The sequence below is a fragment of the Tenrec ecaudatus genome, chromosome 12 (genome assembly GCF_050624435.1).
Source record: "Tenrec ecaudatus isolate mTenEca1 chromosome 12, mTenEca1.hap1, whole genome shotgun sequence".
Lineage (NCBI taxonomy): Eukaryota > Metazoa > Chordata > Mammalia > Afrosoricida > Tenrecidae > Tenrec > Tenrec ecaudatus.
Genome location: NC_134541.1, coordinates 100,112,477 through 100,126,772, shown reverse-complemented (window position 1 = coordinate 100,126,772; position 14,296 = coordinate 100,112,477). Strand labels below are relative to the sequence as shown.

The 14,296-nt window shown below is 52.2% G+C and overlaps 1 protein-coding gene across 1 annotated transcript in view; it reads left to right on the top strand.

Annotated features, from left to right (window-relative positions):
- The window catches only part of SNX29 (sorting nexin 29), a 499,345-nt gene that overhangs the window by 321,312 nt on the left and 163,737 nt on the right, over positions 1-14,296 (top strand). The gene's annotated exons all lie outside the window — the stretch shown is intronic.

The window sequence follows — 14,296 nt, the reverse complement described above, 5'->3', positions numbered from 1 at the left end:
GCCAGAGGACAACTCTTTTTATCTTGATACGCCACCTGGGCTCTGCTGAAACCACACAGTTCTGCCATTGTGTCATCCACACAACCAGAAGTAATGGGGCCATGTTCCAATAAAACTTTATGCGCAAAATGGGCCAGATCTGGCTCACAGCTTTTGGTTGGTGAGCCCCTGCTGTGGCGCCTGGCATTGGGAGGTCTGGGTCTGCGGGAGGCCCTTCAGTCAGCAGCCTTGCCAAAGCTGCCCATGTGGCAAGGTGAAGCCAGCACCGGGGTCTGAGCACCGTGCAGGGAGCTCTCAAGTTTGTGCCTGGTGGGAGGGAGAGCAGATTGGCAGCACCTCAGGTAGAACACAGGGAGTTTATGGCGGTCAGCCAAGGTCAAAGCTTTTGGGAAATGCTGGACCAGGCATGTGGGCAGGTCACGGGCACTGAAGGCAGCTGCTGTGTTGGGCCAGTAGGGCACTGGGTTGCTCTCAGGGAGAACCAATGAGAAAGCATGCCTGACGAGGAACCAGGTCGCCTTGCTCCTGGCGGGGAAAGGGTCACACATCCCTGTCTGGCCAGCCTTCTGCACTGCCCCCGGGGTTAATAGCAGGCCTGTGGGTTCAGGGTTTCTTGTGTGGGCCCCATTAGGCTCTTGGTCAGCAGCATTGATGTAACCACCCCATAAAGCTCTATTATGGACATTGGGGTCTTTCAAGCCTCCCGGGGGCATTCAGACCTTGCAGCAGAATCAGTGGGGTGGGAGAGGCTCTTGGAAAACAGCAAGAAAGCGAGCACGCAGACCCCGAGCATATGGGGCTGCTGAGGGGTGCAGGGAGGGAGGTCCTGAGCTGGGCCCCCCGCAGGCCTCTTACCTTTGGGTGAAATCTGAGGAGTAGTTTGCTCATGAGTGCCAGCAAACAGGACCCTTCACATCACCAGCCTGCATCATGGCACCACCACTGGGTCCCCAACAGAGCTTCCACTTGACCTGGGACTAGCCCTGCTCAGGGACTGCATTCCGGTGTCACCGAGGGAGGTGTCCTCTGTGCTGGAGTCAGACCGCCATGTGGTTCCAAAGCTCCTGAGCAAGTCAGCCCTTCCCTGGGCCCAACTTCCTTACGGCTCACACGGTGTGCTAGATTGACCAGGCTCCAGCCTGTTCTTAGCACAGTGGATTCTCCCACCAGCCGATGGCCCCCACTATCTGGCTGAGGATAAGGGAGCAGATAGGGGATGGGGCTTGGAAGTGGCAGACTTGGGTTTGAACCTGTTGCCTCATCTCCTCATGCTGCCTAACCACTTCCTGGCCTTCAGTTCACAACTTAGTGTGACCCTAAGGGACCCTCCTGTCCCACCCACCCAGGACCTGGGTGGTACTCCCCCTTGGCCTCTCTTGACTCTCTGAACACCAGGAGAGCTCCATGAGGGCAGGGCCAGGGTCCTGGTCACCACTGACCCCAGCACTCAGGATGTGGTACCAGGGCACAGCTGCTCAGAACGTATTTGTTGCATGAATGAAGAAATGTGACTGATTTACTGTGAGGTGAATGAAATGAGCTAGCAGTTTTAGCAGTGTATGGATATGGCTTCAAGTAGGGAGGGGTGTGTCAAGCCAGGGAGACAGTGCACAGTGTGGTGGAGTGCACAGTGTGGTGGTTGTGAGCCCAGGCTCAGGGTTCAGATCGCAAGCCCTCCACTCACCAGCTCCGACTGGGACTCAGCCTCTGTCGGCTGCCTCGGCTTCCTTCTCACTTAGATGGAGCCAGTAGCCGGAGTGTAGAGCTGGGTCTCCTGGAGGACTAAGGTGCTCTGACCAAGCCATGGTGTTCTCAGTCATCTCATATACATGCGAAAGCTGGACAGTGAAGAGGAAGATTCGGAGAGGAGATGCCTTGAGTTACGGTGCTGGTGAAGAATATTGGCAGTACCGTGGGCTGACTCCCGAAGAACAAGCAAATCTGTGTCGGGAGAAGTACAGCCAGCGTGCTCCTTAGAAGCCAGGATGAGGAGACTTTGTCATACATGATCTGGACATGTGATCGGGAAGGACATCATGCTTGGTAAAGAGGATGATCCTCAACGAGGTGGATTGGCCCACGGTGGCTATGGGCGCAAGTTTAGCAACAGTGCAGGCTGGTGCGGACCAGGCAGGGTGGTAGCCATAAGCCACCAGACGGTCCCTGAGAACAACAGGGCTGTGAGGGCAGGGGTTGTCTCTCTGGTTTCCTGCTCTGCCCGCAGTGCTTCCAACAGGACTGGCAGGGTGGTAGGTGCTCACAGAGTGACTGACGGCATGATTCAGAGTTTCAGATCCTCCAAAGCCAGGCAGAAGCCGTGGGTCAGCCTCATCAGGTTTCTGTGCGGATGAATTCATACAAAGAAAGTGTTCAGAGCCAGGTCAGTTGGTGTTTGCTCACAGCTGTGGTAACTGCCCAGCAGGCCGGAGAAGCCATTCTGTGCTTGGGAATGGGAAACTAGGGGTGGGGGGCTGGGGTGTGTGCGTGTGCTGAATTGCCCTCCACCACCAGGACCTGTGAGATCAATAGCTATTCTCAGGGATGGCTGTGCCTTTGAAATGCGAGACCAGGGAGTCTTTTTTAAAGCAATTCTTGACCCATTTTCACCAGCCCAGCTGAGCCCGGTGCTTTGTTCTCATAATGGGCTGTAATTATTACCATTGTAAGATACCAGGTAAGGGGCATCATCCACTGTGTTAACAACCCCCACCCCCCCACCCCACCCCCCACCCCCACCAACCCCACCTCGCATGCTCTGGCTCCGGAAATGGATGGAGCAGACATCAGCCCCGAAAGCGTCTGGGTTTGTTGGTAACACTGGCAGCGATCCACGGGAGGCTTGTAGAGCCAGCTATGGCCCTGGCATATGTGCAGGTGGGGTGGGGGGGCAGCATTGTTTGCTGGGTCTGGCCATGGCAGCACCCTGCCTTCTCCTATGTGACCCCAGCCGGGCCATTGTCTTAGCCTCCTCATCAGCCGTCCGTGTGGGCCTCTGAGGACAGAGCGGTGCTGGTAAGTGCCATGCGAGACTGAGAGTAGGGCTTTAGGAGAGATGGCTGGGGGTCGGGGGAAGGCAGCAGAGGTGAGGCCCTGAGACAGGGTCTGCCCTGAGGCTGCGCAGGGTTGGGGGAGGCGTGTGCAGGAGGTGGCCAGCAGCACGTGTCCTCGCCTGGACACTGTTAGCACTGCCTCTGAAGTGTTAACTAACATTTCATCCCACCCCCTGTTGCCCACTTCTCCCCTCCTCCTCCTGCCTGCCTGCCAAGCCAAGGATGTAATTGGTGGGAAGCCGTTGAGGGACTTGTTTACATTTTATTTTAGATTATGGAGAAATCTCGATGTAGAGAAAATGGTATTGTATACTTCCTTGTACCTATCCCCCACAGCCCCACCAGCCCCCATCAACACCCACTCAATGGCAGCCCTATTGCCTGCTTCCCTCCCCAGCCAGCCCCCACCACATTAGATTGAAGCAAATCACAGACGTGGCATTATGTCATTTGTGAATGTCAATGAAGGGCTTACATAGAGAATGGACGCCACCCAGCTTGGGCTTTAGGGAGTGGCTTGAGTATAGGGCTGAGGCGTGAGGGAGGGGCAGCATGGCACCTGGGGGACTGCTGGGCTTGTCTGGGTGGGAGCTGGAGCGCTTCGGAAGGAAGGCCTGGGCGAAGCGATGAGGGGAGGAGAAGGCCCTGAGAGGAGGGCATAAAGGAGGGTTCGTGCTGGCACCCCATTAATGGGAGAATAATGACCAGCATTCGTGGGCTACCCTGCTAAGTCGCAGCCCACGGTGCGTTTCACTGTTCTTCACCTTGCTGTTGATGCCAGGTAAAGCCCTTGCCCCAGCTCACAGCTAGTCAAGAGGATGGTAGGTTTTGCTCCTCAGCCACCTGGCTACCTGGCTCCGCCCTGACCATTGTGCGGCACGCCCTCCCCCCCCCCCCCCAATGCCGTAGAATAGGAACAGCTGTCTGACGCCTCCGTCTGTTCTGTGAGGGCTGGGATGGCGCCCCCCGCCCTTGCTCTCTGTCTCACACAACCACCAAGGCCAGTCTTTCTGGGGATTTTGCCTTTGCTCTCGAAGGGCTGCTAGCAGGCAGCATGGGCGAAGAGGTGGTGTCTGCCTATAAGCAGGTGCTGCTCCGTGAGCCCTCTTTCTTTCCACAGTTTGCCACGTGTCTCTGCCTAAGGGCCATGTGCAGCCGCCAGAGACGAGGACCAAGCTTCGGGTCCCAGACTCAGCAGCCCCTGGCCAGGTCCTAACAGTGCCCCCACCCCTGCCACTGCTAATTACGCTGTTGCGTGTTCTGAGTGTTCTTCTCTCCATTCATCTGTAATTCCAGCCGGCCACATGGGCTGTCACTCTCAGACACAGTGTGTGAGCATGGAGCATGGCAGGGCTTGGCTCTCGGGGGAGGCACTGGTGGCACTGTCACTAAGTGTCACGCTCTAACTGCTAGGCCAGTGGCTCACGCCCACTAGCCACCCTGGGAAGAAAGATGGGACTGTCTGCTCTGCTGCCATACAGAAACCCTCTATTGGAGCACAGGGAGTCGAGCCCACTCCATGGCAGTGGAGATGCTGCACCCGGGCTGGGAAGCGGTTACCAGGGTTACTTCCGGTGCTGCTTTCCTGACTGGCTTGGCCACACAGTGGTGTCCACGTGACGCTCCAGGATGGACCTGCCCCTTGGGTTTGATCCTGTTGCTTCACAAGGAGATATGGAGGAGCATCGGCCCCAAGATCACAGCATTCCTGCCTCCACAGGGCAAGGCCAGCAGCAAGGCCAGGAACTAACCAGGGGCTGAATGGACACACAGATGGACAGAAGTGGCATGGGTAGTGCTGTGGGTCCTGAATCAGGCTGAGTCCCCTCCTTGCGGAAGGTGTGAGTTTGGACAGCCGGTTGACTTTCTGAGCTAAACTCACTGCCATCAGGTTGATTCGTCCTCACAGCGATCCTATAGGTTCTGCCTATAGGAACTGCCCTGTGGGTTCCCGAGTCTTCATTCTTTCTTTTTTTCTTTTTAGTTTTATTGGAACATATCCACATATCATAAATGCAGTGGTTCACACATATCAGGAAGAGTTTTACAATCATCACCTCAAACCCTTTCAGAACATTTTCTTCTTTCTTGTGCTCCTTGTTTTTAATACCCCACTTCCCCCACCCTCCCTGCCGTCCCACCACTCTCCCCCCAAAAACCCATTAATCAGTTACTGTCTCCATAGATTCACCCATGCTGCATTTCACATACTGAAAATACACAAAAACAAGCACAAAAGTTAACAACGATTGCAAAATAGAGAAAAACCAACATCGAAAAGAAAGTAGAAAATATTGAAAATCTAGAACAACGTTTAGTCAAAAGGGAGCTCAAACGGTCAGGTGTTGAATTTTAGCTTAACTACATTTGCTGTAATCCGCTTTCTGATGCACCGCAGGACAACAGGCTACTCACACCCTGGTCCGTGTTCAGAGGGACTCACGGGCTTAATCCAATGTGTTCCCTTTCACTTGTTTTTAATCTAAACTGAAACAGCTTCTAAATGGATCAAAAAGGAGATCAAATGAGATATTCTATTTGTACCTAGCTATGTCTAGTATAATCATCTCTCCAATCTCTCTGTGTGATAACAAGGCTATTCCCATCCCTCCACTATGATCGGAGGGGGTTTACCAGGGGCTTCATCCATGTGTGGACCCTGCAAATGGATTTTGAGCATCCACTGTCATCCGTAGCTTTCCACAAGCTAGGTGTTCACAATATAAGCTCTGATATTATTTCCTCCTGTGGATTTGGATTCTATTATTTACAATCCTTGGATCACACAGGCTGGTGTGCTTTTTCCCTGTGGATGTAGTTGATGCCTAAATGACTGCTGTTTTTAGACAAGTTTTTAAGACCCTAGATGCTATTCTTCCTGGTAGCCTGGCACCATCTAGTTTCTTTACCAAACTTTGCTGTAGCATCTGTATCTTTAGTGATCTCTTCATGAGGGTGAATATCAAGCACTACCATTTCATTAGAGTTAATTGTTCTTAGATTGGGCCTAGAATTAATTGTGATCCCCAAACCCATTCATATCTCTATGGTTTATATATGTCTCTGGTTCACCTTGGAGACATCATTGTCATTTTATATTAGAGGACAGTTTTAATCATCTCCTCGGGCATAAGGTAATTCTATTGATGATGTCATTAATTTAGCCAGTGGTATAGCATTGAAAAGGAGATTATACAAGTGTAGGCTGGCTGTGAACTGGAATACATGAATGGCTGATTTGTACAGGTTAAACTCTTAGGTGACTAGACATTATTTGCACAAACAATGGAGGTTGGCGATAAGGCAAAACTGTCAGTAATACTCATTGACAGTGGCAGAACCAGACTTACCAGATTAGCACAAAACTTAATAAAGGATGGAGGCCATTAAAATAGTAATATATGTGAGGACAATGAATGTACAAATGTGCTTCACACAATTGATGTATGTATGGATTGTGATAAGAGTTGTATGAACCCCTAATAAAATGAAAAAAAAAATAGCAATATATGGTAGTTCTTGGCCATCATTCATTGGGTACCCTGAGACAAGAGATCCAAGCCAAAGTCTGGCAACTGCCAATTCTACACCCTTGGGATATCAGTCATCTGCTTCACACAATGAATTTTAGCATTAGGTCCAAGATGATTGTGAAGTAGAGTCCAGTTCACATGGTGAGGTTTCCACACCTTCTGTTGTGGCCTATGAAGGATGTTATGTGCCTCAGAAAAACAGGGTCTAAAGTCTCCGTTGAGACTGTAAGTCATTACAGGAGTAGAAAGCTTTGTCTTTCTCCCAAGGAGTGACTGGTGGTTTTGAAATGCTGACCTTGGGGTTAATAGTATGAATCAACTTGATGGCAGTGAGTTTGGTTTATTGATTTTATTTTTGGTCTACCTTCTGAGCCTCAGTTTCCTCACCTGTAAAATGGCGCTCAGCCTCTGCCTCCTAGGCTTGTCATCGGTGATGATGGGTGAGGGGCCCACAGGAAGTCCTCGTGCAATGACCCAAGCATCCTTTAGGACTGGGCAGTTACTGGAATTGATTTGCTTCTATTGCCCATGGTAACCCTGTATGACAGGAAGTGGCATCCTCTTTTACAAAGAAGGTCCCAAGAATCAGGATGTGAAGAGAGTAATTCCGGGTCACACAGCTGTGATCAGGCAGGACCTGGACTTGACTTCCAGGTTCAGCCTTTTCCCCTGTCCCACCCTCCGTGGAGACCAGCTGGAAGCAATATGCGACCATCTCCTGGACCGTCTTCATTTGGGAAGATTTAAAGGCTGAATATTTAGAAAAACACTTCCAGCGGTGTCATCGCATGAGGCAAGAGCTACTCTCAGGAGGACGGAGTCCGGTCTGCAGGGAGCTCCCGGCGCCTCACTGGGTCCTGAGCTGGGATCCAGCAGTCTCTGGTGTGCCGGGGTTCCTGTGGGCTTGGGGCAGGGGAGGTCACCAAGGGGCTTCATGTAAAGTGGTTGGTGATGAGCAGGCTGAGCCTTGGGGGGACTCAGTGGCAGTGACAGCATCGGAAGCCCTTTCCTGCTTTGCCTGCTGATGCCCCTCCCTGTGGGTTGACGGTGCCTTTCCCAGCGCAGGCGGCATGGCCCTTGGTCCTGCAGCCCTCACCTCTCCCAGGCCCTTGGGAGAAGCCAGCCCCTTCAGCACAGGACCGGGTGTCAGAGAGGCAACATAGAGGAGCGAACTTGAGAGATCGGATCCCTGTTCTGCTACCTCCTTCCTGTGTGGCCTTGGGCAGGTTGTTGATGCATTCTGTGCCTCAGTTTTCTCTGCTAACATAATAGGGACAGTTCAGCACTCACTTTCTGGAGGTGACAGGGATCGGATGAGGTCATTCATGGGGAGCACACGCACAGTAGTCCTGGAGCAGAGCACATGCTCCTTGAGGCCACCCTGTCACCCCTCCCTCCCACTGTCACCATCGCTGCGTCCACAGGGAGGGGACCTCAGTCTACAAAGTCCATCCCTACTTCTCCTCATCCTGGCCTCACAGGGAATGAACTTCAACTACAGGTCACTTCCCTCTCGGAGTCCAGGTGACCACATTTCCAGATGGGCGCAGGCCTCCTTTCTCCTCCAGGGCTACCCATCCACTGCCTCGCAGGCCCATGTGATGGCAAGGGCTTGGGGACCATAATCCCTGGGTTCTCCGTCTCTCACTCGTCAGCTCTGTGACCTTGGCATCACCTTCCTTCCTCTTCTGGGAAACGTAGTGTGCAACAGTGCCAGGGTCAGGGCTACTGACGGACACCAGCGATACTTCCTGAGGATTTCCCACAGCCCATGTCCTCGATGGGTCTACTGAACACAAACCCACTGCCAGGGAGTTGATTCTGACTCATGGGCACCAGTAGGATCCAGTCAATCCAATCCCCAGGGTTTCCAAGGCTGTAATCTTTACAGGGGCATGCACAGTCTCATGTTTTTCCCTTGGGAAGGCTGGTAGGTTTGAACTGCTACCTGTGTAGTTAGCTGCCCAACATGTAACCCACTGTGCCATCCAGGCCAGTTCTCCAAACCAAAAACCCAGCTCACTGCCATCGAATCAATTCTGACATATGGCGACCCTATGGGACAGGGTGGAACTGCCCCTGTGAGTGTCTGAAACTGCAGCCCTTTGTGGGGGTAGAATGCCTCATCTTTCTCCTACGGAGCAGCTGGTGATTTTGAACTGCTGACCTGGCAGTTTGCAGCCCAACTTGTACCCACCAGGGCTCCCACAGCCAGGTCTAGATACGCATTATTTCTGGTTAAGGTCTTCATTTTCTTAGTTTTGAAGCTTGAATTAACACTCTTGTAGAACAACAGATGTGGACACCATTGATTCCAACTTATTTTTCTTTCCGGCTCTCAAAGATTTTTATCCAGACTGTTGTAATTTGGCTTCCTTTGATCATAATTGTTATTCATCATTGTTTTTTGTCATAATTAATGTAAGGCATTGATTCAAACTCAGCGTGTGTTGTACGCGAGTGTTTCTCAAATTCTCTGTGAGGAAGAAAGGAGTTTTTGTTTGTTTGTTTGAAATTCTCATCCATTGAAGGCTGATGCTTCTGGACAACACCAGAAAGAAACTTAGGGATTGTCTGCCACCGTCCAACTGCCGTAGGCATTTCCTGCTGCGTCCTTTGTTTCTGTTCTATTCAGTCTCAACCCGCTAGCAAGTGTCTCACAGCCCAAGACCCAGTCTTGGATGTTATTATAGCTACATGAGTTGGCTAACTGAAAAGTTAGAGGTCTGAGACTACCCTGCGGTGCTCAGAAGAAAGGCCTGGAGATCTCCTTCTGCGGCCCCTGCAGAGCATAGTTCTATTCTAACACTCAGGGAGTCCCCACGAGTGGGAATGCATTCTGCAACTCGGTTCTATTTAGCCTGATCCACTGTGCCAGTAAGGAGCCCAGCAATGCAGTGGTTAAGTGCTTGCTGCTAACTGAAAGGTTGATGGTGTGAGCCTACCAGCCACTTGAGGGAGAAAGATGGGGCCGTCTGCTCCCAGAAAGATGGCCAGACTCGGAAACACTGCGGCACAGGTCTTCTGTGCTGGGAGGTCGCTGGGAGTCAGAATGGACTCCACGTTCCTTGCTAGGCCATGACTCACAGGCAGCCACAGGCTGTGCATGCCTGGCCATGAACTCACTGTGCGTTGGGTTTGGCTTTTGTTTGGGGTTGGTGGAAGGCAAGGCCAATCTGGTTTTCCTCGGGCTGTGGTTTGTTCGTGTCAGGGAAAATTCAGAAGCTGAAAGCTGACAAGTAGGGGAACTTAGTGACATCTCTGTTGCAAGCAATGAGCGGAAGGACGGTGTCCCCACAGCCTTGGAATGGCCCTGTGGGGACTCTAAGAGGAGTCATTTCTCATAGCCTTAAAGGTCACCTTCTCCAAAATACTTTACTACCTCTCCTACCAGGGAGGCCAACAGATGGCATCTTTGTTCGTCAGCCCACTGCTTGATTGCTTGTGGCTGCCCGGTGTCGTCTTGAGGAAGGAGTGCAGTCATCGATTGGTGATGTCTGCCAGAGCAGTCTGCAGAGCTGAAGAGCCATGATGTGTTGAGTTAGCCCCCTCTTGATGGGCATCTAGAGAGGCCTGGGCCATTTCGTGCTTTGAGCCCATAATGCAGGTAGCACCAAAACAGTGGAGCCCGCTTCCACCGAGGCGGTTCCGATTCATGGTGATCCTCTCGGACCGAGGAGAACTGCCCAATGGGGGTTCTGAGACTGTCCATCTTGCCAGGGACAGGCTGCCAAGTCTTTCCCCGCTGGTTCGCCATATGGGTTTTATCCTCAACCTCGCTGCTTACCAGACTGCACCTAGACCCACAGAGGCGGGCAGCTCCCAGCAGTGAACCCAGGCAGAGGTCATTTTAAAAAGGCAGAGGTCATTTTAAAAGCCTGACAGAAATGCCTGATCAACAGTTTGTAAAGCTTTCTACCTTCTCCTCCCCCTAAAGCAGCAACTTTCAACTTGTGGGTTGCGACCCCTGTGGGGGTCAAACGACCCTTTCACAGGGGTCGCCCAATTCATAACAGTAGCAAAATGACAGTTATGAAATAGCAACGAAAATAACTTTATGGTTGGGTGGAGGGGGTCACCACAACATGAGGAACTATATAAAAGGGTCGCGGCCTTAGAAAGGTTGAGAATTTCCCTCAAGGATGGAACGTGTTTGCACCTTAAAACCAAATCACCCTCTGGCAAAAGGCTAGATACCTTCCAAGCCAGCATGTGAGTATGCCCTCCCCTTGCATCCAGCCGGCATGCCTCTCCAGTCCCCGTGACCCTAGGCTCCGTTCCCAATCCTGAGCCTCGCTGCCCTTGCCCCTGCACCTGGCACTGGCTTTTGCTTTATCACTGTGGAGGGCCCCAGTGATGGCTCAGGGCATGCATCTGGCGGGTGTGGCCCTGGTCAGTTTTTCAACCGTAGCCTGCAGCCTGTTAGAGAGCCTCTTCCTGACGTGCTTGTCCCTCCCCGCTGCCAGCTTATGCTGCGCTCTCTCATGACGGCATGACAACGGTGGGGACCCTCGGCCCCCTGCTCAGCCCCCTGCTCAGCCCCTCACAGCCCTTGCTTGGAAGAGCTGCCTGAGCTCCACGCTGGGGCACATGTGGTCCTCCTTCATCCGGACCCTGGAGGCCTGCCTGTCCTCGCCCTCCTTTGTGCCCCAGTTGGGATCAGCTTTCACATGGCCCAACGGGTGACAGGGAGACCGCTCTTGTTCACTGTGCCTTCCCCCTGCTGTGGTCGGAGCGCTGTGCCAGAATGCGCCCTTGGTTAGTAAGAAGCCCAGGCCACGGCTCCAGCTGCCTCCCCACCACACTCGGGGCCTTTGCAGTGTCCTCTGTGTGGCATCTCTCTCTCTCTCTCTCTCTCTCTCTCTCTCTCTCTCTCTCTCTCTCTCTCTCTCTCTCTCTCTCTCTCTCTCTCTCTCTCTCTCTGTGTGTGTGTGTGTGTGTGTGTGTGTGTGTGTGTGTGTGTGTTCGTGTTCTTCCTAGGCTCTGAGTCTTCAATTTTGAGTTACAGCAGAGTTTGCAAATAGTTACTGGAGCGAGCCATAGCGTCCGCTCAGTATGAGGGGGCTTCCAGAAGTTCACAGGAAAAGCCTATTATCTTTCATTCCACCTTTCTGTGAAAGGTGTTTGTATCAAGGGCTATCGCAGGAATATGTGATGTGGGGTGAGCTGCTTAGTGGTCGCATGAATTGGTCTTAATGCCGCTGGAAATGATTTCATCAGGTTTCATCGCCTCTGCCCATCTGACCCGCTTGGGAGCAGACTGCTCCGGTCGAGCTAAAGGAAAGCAAAGGGAGGGCTTTGTCTGATGCGGTCACGCCATTCTTCTGGCTGTGCGCGGGAGCCAGGGCTTTGACAGCTCATGATAAACACTGCTTGGCGCTGGGATGGTTTGATGTTTTATGCATTTATGGAAAATTGTCTTGAACACTCTGGCTCTGACTACAAACCCAGACCCCGCTCTTCCTGAGGATGACAGTGGCGTTTCTTTAGGCTCCCTGTCCCTGGGGCACATTTAGCAGGCAGTGGGCAGTGTTACCCACCGCTGCGTGCTCCTTGCTTTACCGGGTGGTGAGTTGGAAGAGCTGCCCGATGGAGGGTGTGTTGATTTCCATATGAAATTCACGCAGACATCATTAGCACTGTTGTATTTGTTTGTTAAGGACAAAGACGAGAACAAGAAGGCATCGGGCAGTGAACGAATATTAATTTTCGCTTTGTATAAGGCAAGAGCTGGTTAAAAGGCTCAGCGGCTTACCCTCCTTTGTTAATTGCATGGCTGGCTCTGCGACACCTTGGTGCCATTTTCACTCTGCCTTTCAGGCCATTTAGAATAGGGGGTGAGAGGAGGTGAGGGCCCTGGATGGAGGGGCCGAGGGGGCCGTGCTCGGGAGCGTGGCTTCATGAGCACGTTAATGGAAGACTCGGGGTTACAGTCGGGCGTCTGCGAAATCTCCTGTCAATGGCATGCGGGCGCCCTGTAGTTTCAGGTGAAGAATTTTAATTCTTTTAGAGTCTCTCCCCCGTGGTTTTCCTGACTGATAAGTGAAAGAGTGCTCCTTATTAGAAAGCTTAAAATAAGGAGAAGTAGAAAGCATTTGATGAAAACATACCCCTTGACTAATATAATCATAGTCTTGGTATATATTTTTTAATACCTCTATTCTGTATATAACAATAGTATCCCCGCACACACCTGGGAAAAACGGATGTCCACCATGGCTGCCACTGTGGGCTCAAACGAGGTCGTGCTTGCTTGCCGTGTGTTGCTTGCCGTGTGTCGACAGCCCCTGACCACCATTGTAAAAGAATCAGCTCCTCTTAATGCTCAATCAGATGCTCCAAAGCATCGCACTCAGGTTAAGGACAACCGGTGTCCCTGGGCCTCTGCTGTTTCCGCCCTTCTCTCTGAAAGTCTGAGCTCGCTGAGAGTGTCCACACAACCTAGTAGAGATCTTTAATACACGTGGTCTGCCAGGGTGGACGCCGTGCACACGGTGGGACAAGGCGCCGGGTGAAAGCTGGGGTGCAGCTGGGCGGATTTCTTGGGGAGGGGCTGGGCCACGATAAGGGTCTGTGCCAGGCCTGCACTCAGGAGACTGTTGGCTAAGCGGTTGCAGGAGGCTTTATCTGAAGACTTTGGCCGGATGAAAGCTAACGTTTCTCTAAAATGTTTTATATTCGCGACTTGAATTTGGTTTTTTTAGCCATTATAAAGTGCAAGTTGGTGACATCGGGTCTGTTTACCGTGCTGTACAGCCCCCACCTCTGTCTGCTGGTAGAACGTTCTCATCTCCCCATTCAGCCATCAGCTCCCATCCCCTGTCCCCTTCCCCGCCCCCTCCGTTACCCAGGCCCACTCACCTGCTTTCTCTCTCGGCGGATTGGTCTGTGCTGGCCATCCCATGCGAATGGCTCCTTCACTTGGTGCAGCTCGCTCAAGGGTCACTTGTGTGGAAGAATGTATTCGGACTGACTCGCATTTAAAACGGCAACAAGCTGGCCTGCTCTTGTAGTCAGATAAGTTCCTTTTTTTTTCTTCAGTCAAGTGGGATCTTTTTGGGCATTTTGTATGCTGGATTGTCCAGGGACTGCCACATAGTCACCTCCACTTTTATTGGTCCAGGATCGTCAGGCAAGGGGATTGAATCCGCTTTGGAAAACTTTGAGTGCTCATCTGAGGCCCTGGCAGACTGTCGCCTGCCTCCGTGCAGACTGGCATGGGGACCTTGCAGGAGCACAGCCAGTGGCCCCCAACCACTGAGCCACGTGTCTGCACAGGATTGCCCACACCCCGTGTCATAGTTTCGCGGCCCGGAGTAAGCTCCTTCAATTCCTCAGAGTTGTTTTTCCCATCTGCACGATGGGAATAATAATAGCCTTGCCTCCGTCATTGTACATTTTGTGTTTATGAGTTCATCTATTTGCTGAAATTTATTTGAACCCCCAAAGCAATATTCTCGGCCCTCCTACAGCTAGTCCCTCGGCACGCACACTCCCAGCCGAGGCCCACACGGCTGCCCTGGCCTTCGCTAGTCCAGCGTTGGTGGAGACTTCGTCAATCCCACTGTCCCAAGCAAAGAGAAACAGGAAACAGAAAGTATTCATCTGGTACCAAGACAAGCAGTGGCTAGAGAAGCCCCTGAGTGAGGCAGACAGTTAATGGGCTCAGCAGCCAACTGAAAGGTTGGAGGTTTGAGCCCAGCCACGCAGAGA